Source organism: Stenella coeruleoalba, assembly GCF_951394435.1.
Source record: "Stenella coeruleoalba genome assembly, chromosome: 2".
Classification (NCBI taxonomy): Eukaryota; Metazoa; Chordata; class Mammalia; order Artiodactyla; family Delphinidae; genus Stenella; species Stenella coeruleoalba.
Window position 1 is genome coordinate 75,313,519 of NC_137147.1, and position 16,487 is coordinate 75,330,005.

The window sequence follows — 16,487 nt, forward strand, 5'->3', positions numbered from 1 at the left end:
CAGAAAGGCATACCAACGAAAAAGGCAAAAGGTTCGCTCTCCAAACGTATGTCAAAATAAATTTCTAGGCCCAAGATGGAGTCGCTCCTGCTGGGGGCGTCACATCAGCAAACCGAAACTTCATGTTCCTGTAAAGGCTCAGTTTGACCAGAAACGCAGTACATCCAGTCAGCCAATCCTCAAACGCCATATTTCTGGGCTCTATACTTATTTCCTTATTCCTTAATCTTTCTAAATAAGGTCATATTCCTAACCCCAGCCAATCCCGCCCTGATTGCCTTGCAGCTTCTAATGCTGCATAAAACTCTCTCTTGCTCAAACTCCCTGGGGGAGTGCTCCATGGCTTGTGAGTCACTGTACTCTTCCAACCATGGATTGTTTTCCTTTGAGTAAAGGACATTAAACTCGTTACTAAATTGTCTTAATTTTCTCCTTTGACAGGTAAGTTTCCTCGTGAACCTCTATGAAATTCAGAATTAATTCAAAACTAATGCATACAACTGTATTCACATATGCATATATTCCTTAAAATGTATACAGATGGCATGACATTCTCTAGATAGTGTTCTGCATCTTGCGTTCCCTAACTACACAAAGAAATACCTTTCATTCCTAGCACAGCTGGTCCTATTCCATTGCGTGCACGGCTGCTATAATACAACCAGAGGGACTGCAGTGCAGACGATGCCAGTAGGTGGGGGACGGGCCATTTCAGGGTGAGGGGAATTAAGGGACCAGATTTCGGGGACGGGCAGGGGAGAGCTAGCCGGATAAGCCAATTTGGTTGACATGTAGGGTATTAGTGAGATGATTTGGGGCCAGAGGATGGGGGCTGTAGTATATTCCAGGCCAGCATTTTGGACTTTCTTTACCTTTTGTGGTGGAGAGGTAAGGAAGTCAGTTGTTTTGACCGAGATATGGGTTGTCTGAAGAAGGGCTTGACAGGCTGAGAAGTCTCCAGGAAGGAGCTCTAGGGTTGGAAAAACTGCAGGGCTGGTTAGTTTTCTGGTCTTTAGTGCCCCCTCCCCACTCTAAGAAAAGTGTTTTCTTTATCCACACCGCAGGACAGAGAACTAACTTAGAGAGCTTCTCCTTTTACCTATGCCCAGGGCAAGGGCGGATCCTTCCAACCGCTAGCAAACAAAACCCAGCAAACCTTCCCCGCCCTTCCCCCCATCCGCCGCGGGAATTCCGAGATGTGGGCGGGTCTTCTACTAGGCGCTCTGAGGAGCACAGATAGGATCCCGCGGCCGCCAATCAGACCTTCCGGATACCCGGATGTGAAGCGGTGCGCGGTACAAAGGCAAGTTTCCACCCAGCTCTCCGTCAGGTACAGTGGCCAATAAGCATTTCTCAGGCGATAAATGACAGGAAAAATGACCAGTTACAAACTAGTTTCTGTCACGCATGTGGAAATTCGCTAGGTTAGTCTAACCCACTCCTAATTATGATTGGATAGAATTGTGAGGAGCTGTAAAACTGTCTAATTAGAAGCGGGAGCTAGAAAAGTCGCAGCCAATAGGAGGATTCCCAGGAGTGGGGCGGGGATTAGGCCTTCGCCTCGGCGGCAGAGGAGACGCGGGGGCCATTTTGTGAAGAGGCGAAGGCTGAGCTGTTGCGGCAGCGTTGCGGACCTCGAGCAGCAGTTGGCTTCTCGGCGTAGAACTCGGGAGTGGGAGATTCAGAATCGAATCTCTTCTCCCTTCCCCCTCCTGGTGAGTGGAGGGGGCGGAAGCTGGGGAGGCGCTGGGTTTCTCGGGGAACGCGAGGGGGTGTGGGAGAGAAGACGAGGGAACCCTTCCCTCGGTAGAGTACGTAGGCCCCCGTTTATTTTATTTGCTTTGGGGGATTAGGTCTTACGCGCGCGAGAGTTTTTTAGGCCTCAGCCCTTGCGTAGATTTTTAACCTAGTGTCCTCTAGGCCACAATCGGCAGGGAAAATGTCCGTTTTCTTTTTCGGTCTCCTGCGTTAACGGATGCTGTCCTTTCATTTTCTATGAGAGGACGAAAGGGACGATCGAGATGCTCATTAATGTAGTTCAAGTTAATGTAGTGTCGGTGCCTCCTGTTAAATTTAAATATTGAGCGGGGGGTGGGGAAGCGTTATCAAGCAGATATTTATTGTACCGCAAGCTTCTAAATTCTGGAGGGCACCTCACGGTTTAAGAATAGTAAATATTATAACAATAGATTTAATATTTTACTGATTTATTTTATTTTACTCCTTTCTGAAGAAATGATGGACCTCGAAATAGTTATTTTCAATTTTATTTTTTTAAATTGTAATCTCATTTACGTATTAACATTAATAATTAAAGGTGGCTTTTTATCTGCAGGTTACAAATCACTTGAAATATATAAGTTAGTGGAACTTGCTTGAGGTGGGTATTACTATCTTTCTCAGACAGGAACCGAGGCGTGAGTGTTGATTGCCAGGGTCATATTAAATCAGTAGCAGAACTAGTAAGGAATTTGGCCACCAGCTTAAGTCAAGTGGCTTTACCTATTGGAATAGTAGGTATTAAAATTACTATATTTGAATCTTTACAATAACCTAATTACAACAACACTAGCGGTAACTGGAAATTCCTAAATTATCTTGGGAAAATGTTAAATTACGAGAATTGCGTTTATTATTAATGTAACGTCCTAAGATGATAAAGTTTGACTTTCAGGATATTTTGGCATTAATTTTCCAGACCATCCCAACTTAGGCAAAAATGCATAACTATATGCTTTTTTTAAGCAAGTATTACAGTGCTTACTACTTACTAGGTCCTGAAACTTTACCAAAGTTTTTTGCCAAGTTTGTAGAAATTACGTAGGTTTATAAGTGGTATCACAATCACTTCTCCAAGAAATCGCTTTTTTTAATCCTTGTCTAAGATTTAGTTGGTTTTATTTTTCATAATGTGTTACTGTCACAAAAAGTAATATTATTAAGTACAGTTTAAACCAATACTGTGGGGTAAATTCACGCCGTAGGGAACGTTTTTGATAGAAACTAAAAGTACTCTTATTCTACATAGCTATGCATTTGTTGACCCCTCACCATGTAGATATTGTAATAGGGATCAAAAGCATTGCCTTTAAAAAAAAAAAAAAGCCTAAGTATATTATTACATGGACTTAAAACTAAAGTTAAGTGCAGAACTGTTAGAAGTGAGATAAGGGCAGTGACTGGTTAATTTAGGAAACCATACACCTAATAGATATATTGTTGGCAAATAACGAGAAATGTAAGAAATTAGTATTTAAGAACAACTATTGATGGGAATTGAAATTAACTGAAGGGCACTTCTCTTGCCTTGAGATGTTAGAAATATGGATTCCTTAGGATCAGCATGTACCAAGGTAACACTTCCTTTGATTTAATATTCCTCTGGAATGATTTGGCCGCAAAATTAATACCTGAAACAATTCTAGATTTGATTTCAAATAGATAGGCATTAGTAACATTTACATGTTCGTTGGAGAGAGGAAGGATTTAAGAAGGTTGAGTAAGTTACAGATCTTCTGACCTTTTTGTGTTTCCCATGCTTATGCCTCGGGAGTGCCTGGTGGTGTTTTGCTGTTCCTTTGTAAACACACCTTATTATTTGTGATTAGGTCTCTAGAGTGTTTCACATAGCGTTGGACCTTGTTTTGGATGGAATTGCTGTTAGAAACAAGCAAGGAATAAACTCCAAAACAGCTAGTAATTCTAATCTTAAAGATTGATTATATTAACTGGTGGATGTGTGAGATTTAAGTGGTGAATGTGACGGTTGAAAGAACCTTGGCCTAGGAGTTAAGAGAACTGGATTTTTCCCACCCTGTTCATTATTACCTGACAGGCAAATCAGTTAAACTTTCTGGAATGCAGTTTTATACTTATAAGGGGGCTTATGCATCTTACCTGTTTTAATTTCTACTTTCTGTAACTCAAAAGTCATTTGTTGCCAGAAGGCTAAAAAGTGTACAGAAACAGTTTTATTATTGACAGTAGTTTTTGTATATTAGTTATTACTGGTAACTGCCTTAACAGTATCTGTCTTCAAGTAATTTTATTAGTTATCTTTGAGGAGCATTATGTGGTCATACTTAATATGTACTGATTCGTTCTCATTGGGATTAGGGAAGTTTAAGGTTTTGTACATAATAGATTTACTAGAGAACTGACTTTGGTGTGACAACTGCATGTGTTCTCTTAGATATTGGAAATCTGGGGTTTATAAAGGGGAAAAGGATTACTATAGGGTTTTATAGTATAATATAGCATTTACTAATGATATGTTATAATGTTCTCGTATTTATTTTATATCGATCTTAACTAGAGGATAGAGATTCCTTATTAAACTCTACACAGTAGTTCTTAAACATGAGCAGACATTAGAATCAACCAGGGGGCTGGTTAAAACAGATTGCTGGGCTCTCCACCACCACTTTCTAATTAAGTAAGCCTGGGGTAGGCCCTGCTAATTTGCATTTCTAATAAGTGCCACGTGATGCTGGTTGGCAGCCCTTACTTTGAGAATACCCCTTTAGAAGAAGGATCCAAATCTCCCAGGGATTTGACAAAGTATAAACTAGGTATACTGCTAATTGCAAAGATTACAGTTAGGTGCTAAAGTTAGTTGGTCATTTTTATGAGTGGTAGCTCATCAACTTAACATCTTGGGAGGCAGCTTCTTGATTTTGAAAGATGTAAATGTTTTCACATTAGCTGCTGCTTTTTTTTTTTTTTTTCCTTTCTTTTGCGGTACGCGGGCCTCTCACTGTTGTGGCCTCTCCCGTTGCGGAGCACAGGCTCCGGACGCGCAGGCTCAGCAGCCATGGCTCACGGGCCCAGCCGCTCTGCGTCATGTGGGATCCTCCCGGACCGGGGCTCAAACCCGTGTCCCCTGCATTGGCAGGCGGACTCTCAACCACTGCGCCACCAGGGAAGCCCAGTTGCTGCTTTTTAAGCTTATGTCTTGTAACACTGTTGCAAAGGATTTGTTTGTAGATGAGCCACGGTTACATAACATATCCTGAAATTTTTGAGTACCAGGTTCAGGCTGTGACTCCAAAGACGAAAATTGAATGTTTCACTATAACTGAACATCCCTAACAGTTACTCAGAGGAGGTAACATTCAAATAGTGTACGTTTTCTATGTACATTTAGTTTAACATTTTGTACAATTTAACACATCAGTCTAAGCATAAAAGTAACTTACATGTCGTACCTAAACTGGTCTGCTACTACTTAAAAATTTACAGTTATAATTTTAGAGTTACAGTACCTGTTGCTGTCATCATTCATACGTAATTGACTCAAGCAACACTTTCTAAAAGCGCAGCTTAAAATTTTTTAGTTTACTGACATTTGAAAAGGAGAATAAAATCTCATGATTGGATATTGAAACGCAAGTATGATCATTCTTACCTGCTCAAAGACCTGCAATCTAATTGCAAATCTTGTTGTAGCTGATGAAACACCCAGTCTGTCGTGGTATTACGTATCAGATTCGTAGAATTCCTATCTTGGAATTAGCTGTATGTTCTAGTTTATAAACAGTGGGACCACAGAAATAAATTCTTTAAGGACCATAATTTACTTTTCATCTGTTTTATGACATTAAATATTCAGTAGCCATAATAATCTTCTTTCCTTCATTTGATTTTTTTTTCATTCTGTTATTGAGAGTGTTAATGTGCTCCTTATTTAAATCATCTTTCCCCCGATAGGTTCTGTCAGGTCTTTTGGTTTGACCACTCACTGGTTCTGAAACTAGATGTCATTTCTAGTATGTATCTTCAGGGTAGACCATTCCCCTTCAATTTGTATCATAGTAAAAGCTACATGGACTTAAAACCCACTAATCTGCTTCATAATCTTGATGTTTGACATTTGCTCACTTCTTCATCTCTGCTGACATGGTTTTTCTATATTTTCTTTGCCCAAACTGCTGATTATCAAATTGAATGTTGGAATGTGGACCTTTTTTTGAGACCCTTAAGGGAATACAGGTGCATATTTAGTCAACTTTAGGCACCTGCTGACATTGAAGAATTGTGAGGACAGTCACTGGTAGAGGCGATGATTCTATAGAAGCTGTCCCCATCCCAGTGGGATGTACGCTTTACCAAAATGTGTTAGATGCAATGGACAGATGTTTCTGTCTTGGGGGTTTAGGGCACAACATTTCTGAGGAACTCTGACTCAATCTGTCCCTTCTCCTTTCACAGGGCAGCAAGGCGAACCCCATCCCTACTCACTGGAGCTCAGCTTTGATTTTTAACCTCCCTTCCCCACCCTTCCAGAACACACACATTCCCATTCCAAAACTGATTTTATAAAGACATTTTAAACATAATGATGCAACTTGGTGTGCACTACAGCAGATTTACAGGTGTTTTTTTTTTAATTGTTTCCAAAAACGGGACTTGGATTTAAGATGTAATTTTTAAATTTCTATTTCTATTTTTTCTGCAGCAGTTGGGTAGGAGGAGGAGGAGCCTTTTAGCCTCTCATAAACTGACCTCTCAACTTCCTCGTGTATTTTTAAGTTTGATTGATGATGTGGAAAGGGCTTTGCTTGTCTGCTACTGAGAACTTTACCCTTGCGGTTTTTGTGGAAACTGCTTTTGGAAAGAGAAAAGAAATGAACTTTATTGACTTGACATTTTTGCACCTCCCGTTTTTCTAATCTGGGCTATTTTTATTTTTGTTTTTTTACAGTGAGATTTTTTTGATCTTCAGCTACAGTAAGTTATTCCATTTTTGTTTTTACATTTTTCCTGACTTTCCGCTGATTTCCTTTTTATTGTTGTTACTAGTTACTATTATTATTTATTATTATACTTAATGATGGTGATGATGATGATGATAATGACACTGATGATTTTTAACCGGATTAAAATCGAGTTTTTCTGAATGTTCATAAGAATTTCTCCGGCCTCCTGATTGACTTTGGAGTTTTGCATCTTGGGAGAGAAAGTGAAGGCATTAGCATTTTTAAGTGGATTGATCACATAAACCTTTTCTCTCCCAACCCCCCCCTCCCCCCCTCCCCACCCTCATCCCCTTCCCCACGCTCGAAAGAATTTTACTGGCTGTTAAGTCTGTGACCTTATTTTTCCTGATCTTTAACTTAACTGTTTTAGAGCATCTCTGGACGTCGTCTGTATTTTTAATTTTTTTATTTTTGTTTTTTTTATTTTTAATCTTTCATTTGTTAAATTTTTAAACTGTGCTGCAATAAAATGTGTGTGGTACTACTTAACACCTAAGTTGGTGATGGCATTTTCCCAGAAAGCCATCTCCCTCCTGTTTCCCTTGAAATCCCATCCTGCTTTTCCTGTACACTACCCCTCACAAACCACAAGCTGCAGCAACATGGATGCCCAGCCTGGAGCAGCAGCAGCCAGGATGACCTGGAGCCAGGGGGGCCTTCGGAACAGATGCACACCCTTCCTGGGTGATGGTAAGAGGTGTGAGGTCCACTTGGTTTCCTTGGAAAGACTAGGAAATACACTGGTTTAAGTTTAGTTGATGTGGTGTAGGTGATAACTTCTACCTGGAAATGTTTGGGTTAAGGCTTTTGTGCGTATCTCAAGAGATGTTCCTAAGGGAGACCACTTCAGGGTTTTGTAAACTAATGGAATTATGAGTGTCAAACTGGGGCTTGCTGAGAGTATTTCATATATGGAAAGAGCAGCTGAAGTTCGCATATACTTTAGAATGAAGACGATTTGTTTTAATGATTAGCAACAAGACAGACATATTAGGTGGTACTTTTTCTTAGATGATTGCAAATCAGAAAAATTTTCTGTCATTTAGAGTAATCTTCCTTGGGTCTGTGACAACAATTTTGGATTGTATTCTGTTTAGACTGTTTTTTATCATTAAAAGTTAACATGAATCAGACCACAAGAAGCATGCTGTGATACTGAAATGCTATCTCACTGGAAGGTTTTTTTAAAAATAAAAAGATAGACTTTTTAACCTCAGAAAGCAGGAAAATCTGTATAATCTCTGTGTCCAAATCTGGAAAGATCTGGGAGTGACCTCTTTTTCAGTGATGACTTGTGGCCCAGCTAGGTATTGGGGAATCCACTGTGTTCCCAAGGGTAATAAGAAAGAATGAATCTGGTCTATTCACAAGAAAAATGCAGAGGTTAATAAGGATGTGGATAGCCAAGGAGTTGAGAATATTAGTAACCTGTAGTATTTTACTGACAACAGTGGAGTATTTTGATAACTCACTTTAGAGTTGCTTTAATAGATTTTGAGCTGGGATGGGGCAGGGAGGAAAAGTAGAGTGATTTTTAAAGGTATATTTAGTTCTGTGGGTACTAGGGTAAATCACATTCTTGACTCCTTCCCTTGCTCATTCTGAGAGAGTAAAATCTAAAGTGAACACTGAAGGCAACCTCAAAGGAAAACAATGGGAAAAAGTTAAGTAAAATGTCCTGAGGTTATCTGGAAGAGGAATGGAAAATTTTCTTTTATAGGTCCAAGTTTTACTGATACGCTCTTTGGTATGAAAGCTGTTTCTACCTCTGTGTTTCTGTTATGTCGTTGTGTGGCTGTTGTTCACTATAGGTTCAGCTTAATTTATTTCTTAATTTTACAAATCCATTATTTTATGGGTCATGTTCTTCTGGTTTTGGGGATGCAAAAAGGTATAATAGTTCTTCAGGGACTCATAGCCTTGTGAGGGAGACAGATGGATGAGATAATGTCACCATGTGATAGAGGTGGGCACAGGCTAGAGCCATGCAAAGGTTGGTACCTAATTGACTTTTTTAAGAGGTCAGGAAATGCTTTTAAGAGAAAGGGAGCTGAACTGAATCTTAGAGAGGTAAGGCCAGATTATAAAAGTTTTAATACCATGCTAAGAAGTTTGTATTTTATCCAGAAACCAGTGGTGAACTATTGAAAGATTCTAAACTGGGGAGTGACATCAGATTTTCATTTTTAGAAATGTCATCTGATAGCAGTGTGGAAATGGCATAGAGGAGAATAAGATTGGAGTAGGTGATAAATAAGGAAGATACTAAAATAGGAAGAATAATGACCTGGCCTGGCCAAAAGCAATGGTATTGGGATTAGAAGGGGGTAAATTTAGGAGGATTTGGTGGTGGCTGTGTTAGGAAGAGTGAGGGATTTGGCATGACTCCCAGGTTTCAAGTTAGAGATGTTTGTTCATTAAACATTTGAGTGCTTATTCTGAAAATCACCATTAGACTTGGGCACATACAGATGAGTAAAACATACTGTCTCCTGCCCTCTTGAATATTATTATAGACCATTGAGGGAAGAAATAAAGTGAATAGCACTTTCACAGTTTAGATCCTTGAAGGAAAAGAACAGAGTGAGATGATATTTAAGGGAACCAAATTTAGAATATGGAGGTGGGAGGGTGCTGCTAGCGAAGAGACCTTAAAGGAACTGATGTTGAAATTGAGGTCTGGAAGTAGATTATCTTACCTGAAAGCACAGGTATTGGGGGGGAAATCTTGGCCTCAGAGCAAGAAATACTGAGAATAGTCACCAAGAATGCATAGAGTAGCAGATGAAGTTGGAAAAGTAGGCAAGTATCAAGCATAATGTACAGGTCCTTAAAAGGTCCATGTTTAAGATCTAGATTGTCTTGGGCACAATAGGAATCTGTTGAAGGACTTTGGAGAGATCTGATTACTTTCTTGGAATTTCCTTCAGGCTGTTGTGTGGGGAATGTTAGTAATGAGGACTAAGTGCTAATAGGACTAAATAGGTTAGAAGACCTGTTATAGTAGGCCACTATCTGTTCACCTCTTGAAGAAAGTAGTAATCGCAGGCCTGAGGGCACTTGCCCTGGTTTTTCCCAGATGCGTGTATTAATGAGCAAATGTAATGAGTTTGAAGAGGATAGGTTAGTTAGGCTTTAGGAAGTTACTAGTTATTTCTGCAACACCCCTGTTGGGTCAGACTTGACATAATAGCTTTCCTGTTTGAAAGGAAAAATGAAGTAGAAAAACTTGAATTTCTTCCTTTTGGAAGTAATAATCTGGACACTTTACCATGTGTCCACCACTGTAAAAGTTCTTGTGTTAACTTAATCATCATTGTAACCTTATGTAAATATTATTGTCTTTCACGTTTTGGAGATGAGACTGTTGAAGCACAGAATTTAAATAATTTGCCCAAAGTTAGACACACTTAATAGATGGTTAGGCATGGATTCAACCCAGGCAGTTAAGCCTGCAGATTTCAACTCTTAGTCATACTAGACGGACTGTGCTTTACTTGACATGTGAAGTATTCTAGGAAAACAAATCTTTAATTTGGTTAAAGTGCCAAAAAAGAAAAAATAAACTGCTCTGGATTTCTATTTTTGGCAAGTTTTAAGCTAAATGTCATTGTTAAATATTTTGTTGTTCAATTCACAACAGTTTAAATAGCATGAAATATCCAAGGTAATTGTTTAGGTAGATATAGCTTTGTAGTATAATTTTATGGACTCTTTGGATGTGACAGCATTCTTTAGGGAAGTAAACATGTTTAAAAGTGAGTTTCAGTTGGGAGAAAAAATAAATAATTGTATTATTTATGGTTTTAAAAAATATGTAACCCAGAGGGATGTTACTAAATCCAGTGGTTCTTTTTCAGTCCTTATCAATTACATTTGACCTGTTGGTGTGATTTAACCAGTCGAGCCACTTTCTTCCTTAAAACATTTTTTAACTTAACTTCCAGGTTTTTATTTTCTTTCTGGCTATTCCTTCTCCCACTCAGCTGGAGTGCTCTGTGGTTCAGCTCTTCCACTTTTCTATTCACACTTCCTGGGTCATTTAATCAGTTCCATGATTTTATATACCATCTGTAAACTGATGATTCCCATGCATATATCACCATCCCGGACTTCTCTTTTGAATGACATACTGTCATCTGTCCAGTTACCTACCTGACAACTCCCTTGAATGTTAAGTATATCAATTTAAAAGTATGAAACTGGGCTCCTGCTGTTCTTCCCTCAAACCAGTTTCTTCTGCAGTGTTGCCCATTTCAGTTAATGAAACTCCAGTTTTCATGTCAGTTAGGATGGTTAGCCATCCTTGACTTTTTTTCCCTCTCATACCTCACCTTTGGCATTGTAGAAAATGCTGTCATCTCTGCCTTTAAAATATAACAGGAATTCTCCACCCATTCTGCTATGGCCTGATCCAATTTCAAGCCATCATTTGTCTTGCGCATTATTGCAATAGGTTTATGTTTCTTTTGCCCCTCTACACCAATGTGTAACTAGATTGATCCCATTGAAATGTAATGCTTGAAAAATGTATTGCTTGAGTAGTTTCCTTCTTGAAATTCACTTAATAGCTGGCTATTTCAGTGTTGAAGTCAAAATTTCACTGTGATTTACAAGGTGCCCTACCTGATCTGTTGTGCCCCTCCTCCCTTGTTAATGGTATACTACTCTGCTGCAGCCACACTGGCCTCCTTACTGAGACTTGAACATAATAGATGTTCCTACCTCAAAGCCTTTCCTTGGAATTTTCTTCCCCTAGACATTGAGACGGTTGGGTTCCTCAGTTCGTTTAGGTTCTTACTCAAAAGCAACTGCCTCAGTGCTGTTTTCTCTCACTTAGCCTTCTAAATACTCTTTAGCTCTTTTCATCAACTCTCATGTTGTAGAAGTTTATTTTCTACTACGTAAAGATACAGAGAAATATTTGGAAAGTTAGATGCAAAACAACATTGATCGATTACTTCTGGACAAGGGAGAGGGATTTAGGAGGGTTAGAAAACTTTTGCTTTGTGTGCTCAAAGGCTTAATGAGCAACACAGCATTATTTTGCTTCTAATTAAACTTAAAACTTGTTGTAGGGATACATCAACTCTTCGGATTTTGTGTCTGGGTATAAATAGCATAACTATGGCCTGTGTAGTAGTTTAGTAAGCAGTTTTTATAGTTAAGTTGTAAAAACAGCCTTAAAATAGGTTTGGCTGTGATGGAATGAATGAGTCATGTTAGCATTTGAGGGCATAGGCTGCTGTGTTGTCTGTGATGGAGCTGTAATCAAAATTTGGAAGAACTTTATCACTTTTTAAAAATTTATTCTCCAGTGGGAATGCATCGCTATCTTTAAGAGGTAGCCATAGCAGATTAAAGGACATCTGAGTTTTTCTTCCTACCTAATCTGATTCCAATTTCACCAGTCTGAAATATTCTTCCTGCTTCTTATTTAGATTAACCTACAGCTTTTGAGTTGATTTCAGAACTAATATAACTCCCTGAAGTTCATTGAACCAGTCTTAGGCTTTTCTAACTAGTCTGGAATGACATTTAGGAATAGTTTAGTAGAATACATGTTAAATGAATATCTTCCCTTAGCCTTCTAATTAAGATTCTGTATTCTGAAAATGATGTAACCATTCGTAGTGTGCTATAATTCCTTATGTTAATCCTTTATATAGTCATCTTCACCTAAGTGGTTTTGTGATAACTTTAAAAAACTTTATGGCTAAAATTGAGGTAGCGAAGTGCTTTCTAAAGAAAAATTTTCCCTTGTCCTTGAAATTTTGTTGGCTTCTTATGTTGGAATTACAGTTATTTGTGCTGTTTAAGATATAGTTTTACTGAAATTAAAGAGGAAGACTAATCAAATGACTTAAGATTGATGTGGATTTTTAAGAGAAGATACCCCCATCTTTATTTTAGGTTTAATCCGAATTAAGCAGTACATGTTCACATAACCTTTAGAAAATGTAATGCAGACCCCTCAAAAAAGACATACTTAACCATCCAAAATAAAAGGTTTTGATGTCTCCTTTTAGACTTTTTTTGCATATGTAGGCGTCTGAAAAAGTAATGTCCTACATATGGCACGTACATTTAAGTAATAATTTTTTTCTTCAACACAAACATAACATAAAATGTTATTAGATAACAGCTCTCCTAAAAATTTTCATGACTACGTAGTATTACATTGCATACTTGTACAATATTTTACTTAACCAGTACTCTATTGTTGGGCCCTTAGGTTTTCCCCCAATTTTCCCTTTTACAAACAATTTTTATAAACAGTTGAACAGTCTTACAACTAAGATTTTGTTAATACTCTTAGTTATTTTCTTAGAATTATGCCCAGAAGTACAATTATTCAAGAGCATGAATGTTTTAAAAACTTTCAATCTAGGTTGCTCTCCAGGAAGGTGAAAACAGTTTATCTACTTATTGGCAATGTAAGTGACCACTAATAATTAACTTCTAGTTTTGTGAATTACTTGAATCTTTTGCTTGTGTTTCAGGGTTTGACCCTGAAATTTAAGTGTTCTTGGTGTTTGATAAGTATAAATTGAAGAGTAAGAATATTTATCGAGGTGCTACCAGGTTGATTATATTTCTGTGTATACTTTGAGATTCACGTGTAATTCTTTTTCTCAGATATGTATATATGTGTATATATGCATATATTCAGTGCTATCTTAATTTTATTGTGAAAAAAATTCAAACATGCAAAAAAGAATAGTATAATCAGTCTCCATGAACTTGTCCAGCTTTAGCAATTCTTGGGTGATGTTGTTTCATCTATACCTGCATCCAGTCCCTTCCCCTCCTGTGGTTTTGAAGTAAATAAATATTTGATATATTTCATCTTAGCTATTTCAGTGTCTCTTTAAAGATAAGGGCTTTAAAAATAACCAGTCATTATCACACAAAAACATGTAATAGATATTTTAAGAAGGCATTCTCCAGTTGTGTTTTATTTCTGTGGGAATGGTAATGTGGATGATTGTTTTTTGCTTACATGTTATGTTTTGCTTAGTTCTTCCTAGAATTTGGGAAGTTCTGTTTATTAGAGATAAGTGTAAAAAAATTTTTTGAATGAGAATCTTGGTATGATTATCCTCGTGTGATAAAATTGAGTTTTCAGGATAGCAAAAGATGGGATTCCACTATATTTCATATACATTTTACTATTAAATTCTGAAACTAGGAATAATTCTAAATTTTAGCTGCTTGGATCTGAGTGATGGAGAATGATATAGTAACTTTAAGTCGGGTTTCCTTATTAAAATTTATTTTCTTATAAAAAATTATTTTGCTGTACTCGTGAAGTCTTTTGTTTGCAATTCGGAAATCTATGACAACAAAGATTTTTCATCAGTTTGACAGACTCATTTGATGACAAAACCTGATTTCAATTGACATGAGATTATAATCTGTTACATTGAGTGACTATGCATATGTATTAATGCAGAAATATTAATGTATTTTATTTGATAGCTGAATGCTTGCCCAGATCCCACTGGGTGTTACATAGCAAAACCACGGTATTATCTTTGTAAAACCTGAAAAATCTTGATTTTTTTCCGAACGTGTTTCCTGGGGAGACTTTTAAAAGTGTATTTGTTATAACTCAATGCTCAGTTTGAGTCTACTGATAAAACTGAAGCTTTCTACAAGATAATAAAGAAATGAAGTCTTATGAATAAATATTGTTGACCCTTGCTATTCAGAATATGGTCTGTGCTACAGCAACAGCATATCATCATCATCATCATCATCATCATCATCATCATCGTCTGGAAGCTTCTTAGAAATACAGAATTTCATGCCCTATCCTTTCACTCCTTTTTATTGCTTGCTTGGGAGTTGGAAATTTCGGTAAAGTTTCTGGCAAGAGTGTTTATGATGTTTGGGGAGCAGAGTTGAGGGTCATAGAGTAGCCATGTTTTACATAAATTTGAAATAATGCAGTATTTAAAATGACCATTATATATACAAAATTTGAATAATGACTCTTCCTAAATTACAAATAGAATAAAAAATCAAGTAATTTCCAACAGGCAGGCTGGATAAATGGCAATGCCACTTAAGCAAGTAGAACAGAATAATGAATTTCTATTTTTCACTTAGATTGCCATGTTTGCTTTTTCTTTCAGTGTTTTTTGCTGAAAACAGTCAAGATTTATTGACCTTATTGAAGTAATTTTGAAATGTTAATCTTAATTCTTTTCCTATGAAAAGCATTCTCTTACATATTCCTAATGCTTGTTTGATACTCGTAGATTCAGGAAATTCTTTCTCAAATGGCTTAAAATGTTCCCAGAGTGAATAGATGTTTGTTGATGGGGAGTTTTACTGTATAGAAGCTGCCCTAGTTAAGAGTATGTTGGGTTCTAAAATGCTGTCTTCCCCCCCCCCTCTTAAGTGTGATGTAACACTCAGAATAGAGGTGACTTAACATTTAATGATGGGGAAGTGGTTAAGTTAGGAGTATGAGATTAACAGATAGAAACTACTATACATAAAATAAAACAAGGATTTACTGTATAGCACAGGGAATTATACCCAGTATCTATGTCTGTTAGGACTGCCAATGAATGAGAGACCCCAAATTATGGAATGCAATATCCAGTGAAAGTTTTGTTGTCCTAGAGATGTCCATTTCCTTGATTTTATATAGTTCTGAATTGCTCTTGAGGAAGGGAAGCACACAACTTTCTAACTTCTGTTACGGGGTTTATAGAAAAGCTTTGCTGACTTTCGGCCAAGCCATATATTGTAGTCATTAAATTCTAGGGTGGATGAAGCTGTCTTTACAGAATGAAAGAATTATGAAACTAATACGGTATTAAAGAATGAAAAAAAGAGTATTTTAAAACCTCACAATCTTGCCACATCCTGAGATGTCTAACACTTCAGTGTATAATCTTCTAGATAACTTGTATATTGTGTATGCTCCTTAACATCTTAAACATGTCTTGGTGTCAATAAGTTATTTTCAAATGTTGCTGCTTGTATCCAGTTAGACTGATGTACTGAAATTCATTTAGTCAGTTTCTTAGTATTATGAACCTGTTTTCTCATTTTTCACTGTTAACATGTCCACATCCTTGATTCCTTCAGATGAGTTCTCAGAGTGAGATTACTGAGTCAAAAGAACGTGCACAGGTTTTGTTTTGGGGGTATTTTGTTTTGTTTTTAAAGAACATGCACAATTTTAAGGTTTTTGATAAAATAGTCCATTTGTTTTCTGAAAATATGGTTACCAGTTCATACTGTCAGAAATAATGTATGGAAGTGATCATTTCAATTTAAAATGTTTTTACTTGTTTGGTAGGTAGAATGTTTGGTTCAATTTTTGTCTCCTTTATGGTGATACTGATTTTTTTTGCTAATCTCCATAGACCTTTAGAATTATTTGTTAATCATCTTTTGTGTCCTTCTGTCATTGTCCCATTTTTTGTTGGTATGTACCAATAATAGTAAATGATGTGGTAGTAGGAGCAGCTGCTGCAGCTATGCTTGCTGTGTGCCAGGCACTATGTTCATTGTTTTCTATACCTTACTTCACTTACACCTCATTCATACCTACAGCATTAGTGCTCAAAGATAACCTACAGCATTACTTACAGCATTAGTGCTCAAAGATAACCACTTTCAGTATTTTGATGTTTTGATCCTTTCTCATATCTCATTAGCTACAGATGTACCTGTACCCCTGTATATGTGGCTTTTTCTTTAAGA

General features: G+C 37.3%; 1 protein-coding gene across 12 annotated transcripts in view; it reads left to right on the forward strand.

Annotated features, from left to right (window-relative positions):
* The first annotated feature begins 1,562 nt into the window (after window positions 1-1,562).
* The window catches only part of HNRNPC (heterogeneous nuclear ribonucleoprotein C), a 45,197-nt gene continuing 30,272 nt past the window's right edge, over window positions 1,563-16,487 (forward strand). The window contains exons 1-4 of one of the 12 annotated variants that reach the window (XM_079911921.1): window positions 1,566-1,715; window positions 2,336-2,380; window positions 6,211-6,374; window positions 6,704-6,729. The gene's annotated coding sequence lies outside the window, so the exon portion shown is untranslated. The other 11 variants (XM_079911917.1, XM_079911915.1, XM_079911916.1 and 8 more) reach the window with 11 other exon arrangements.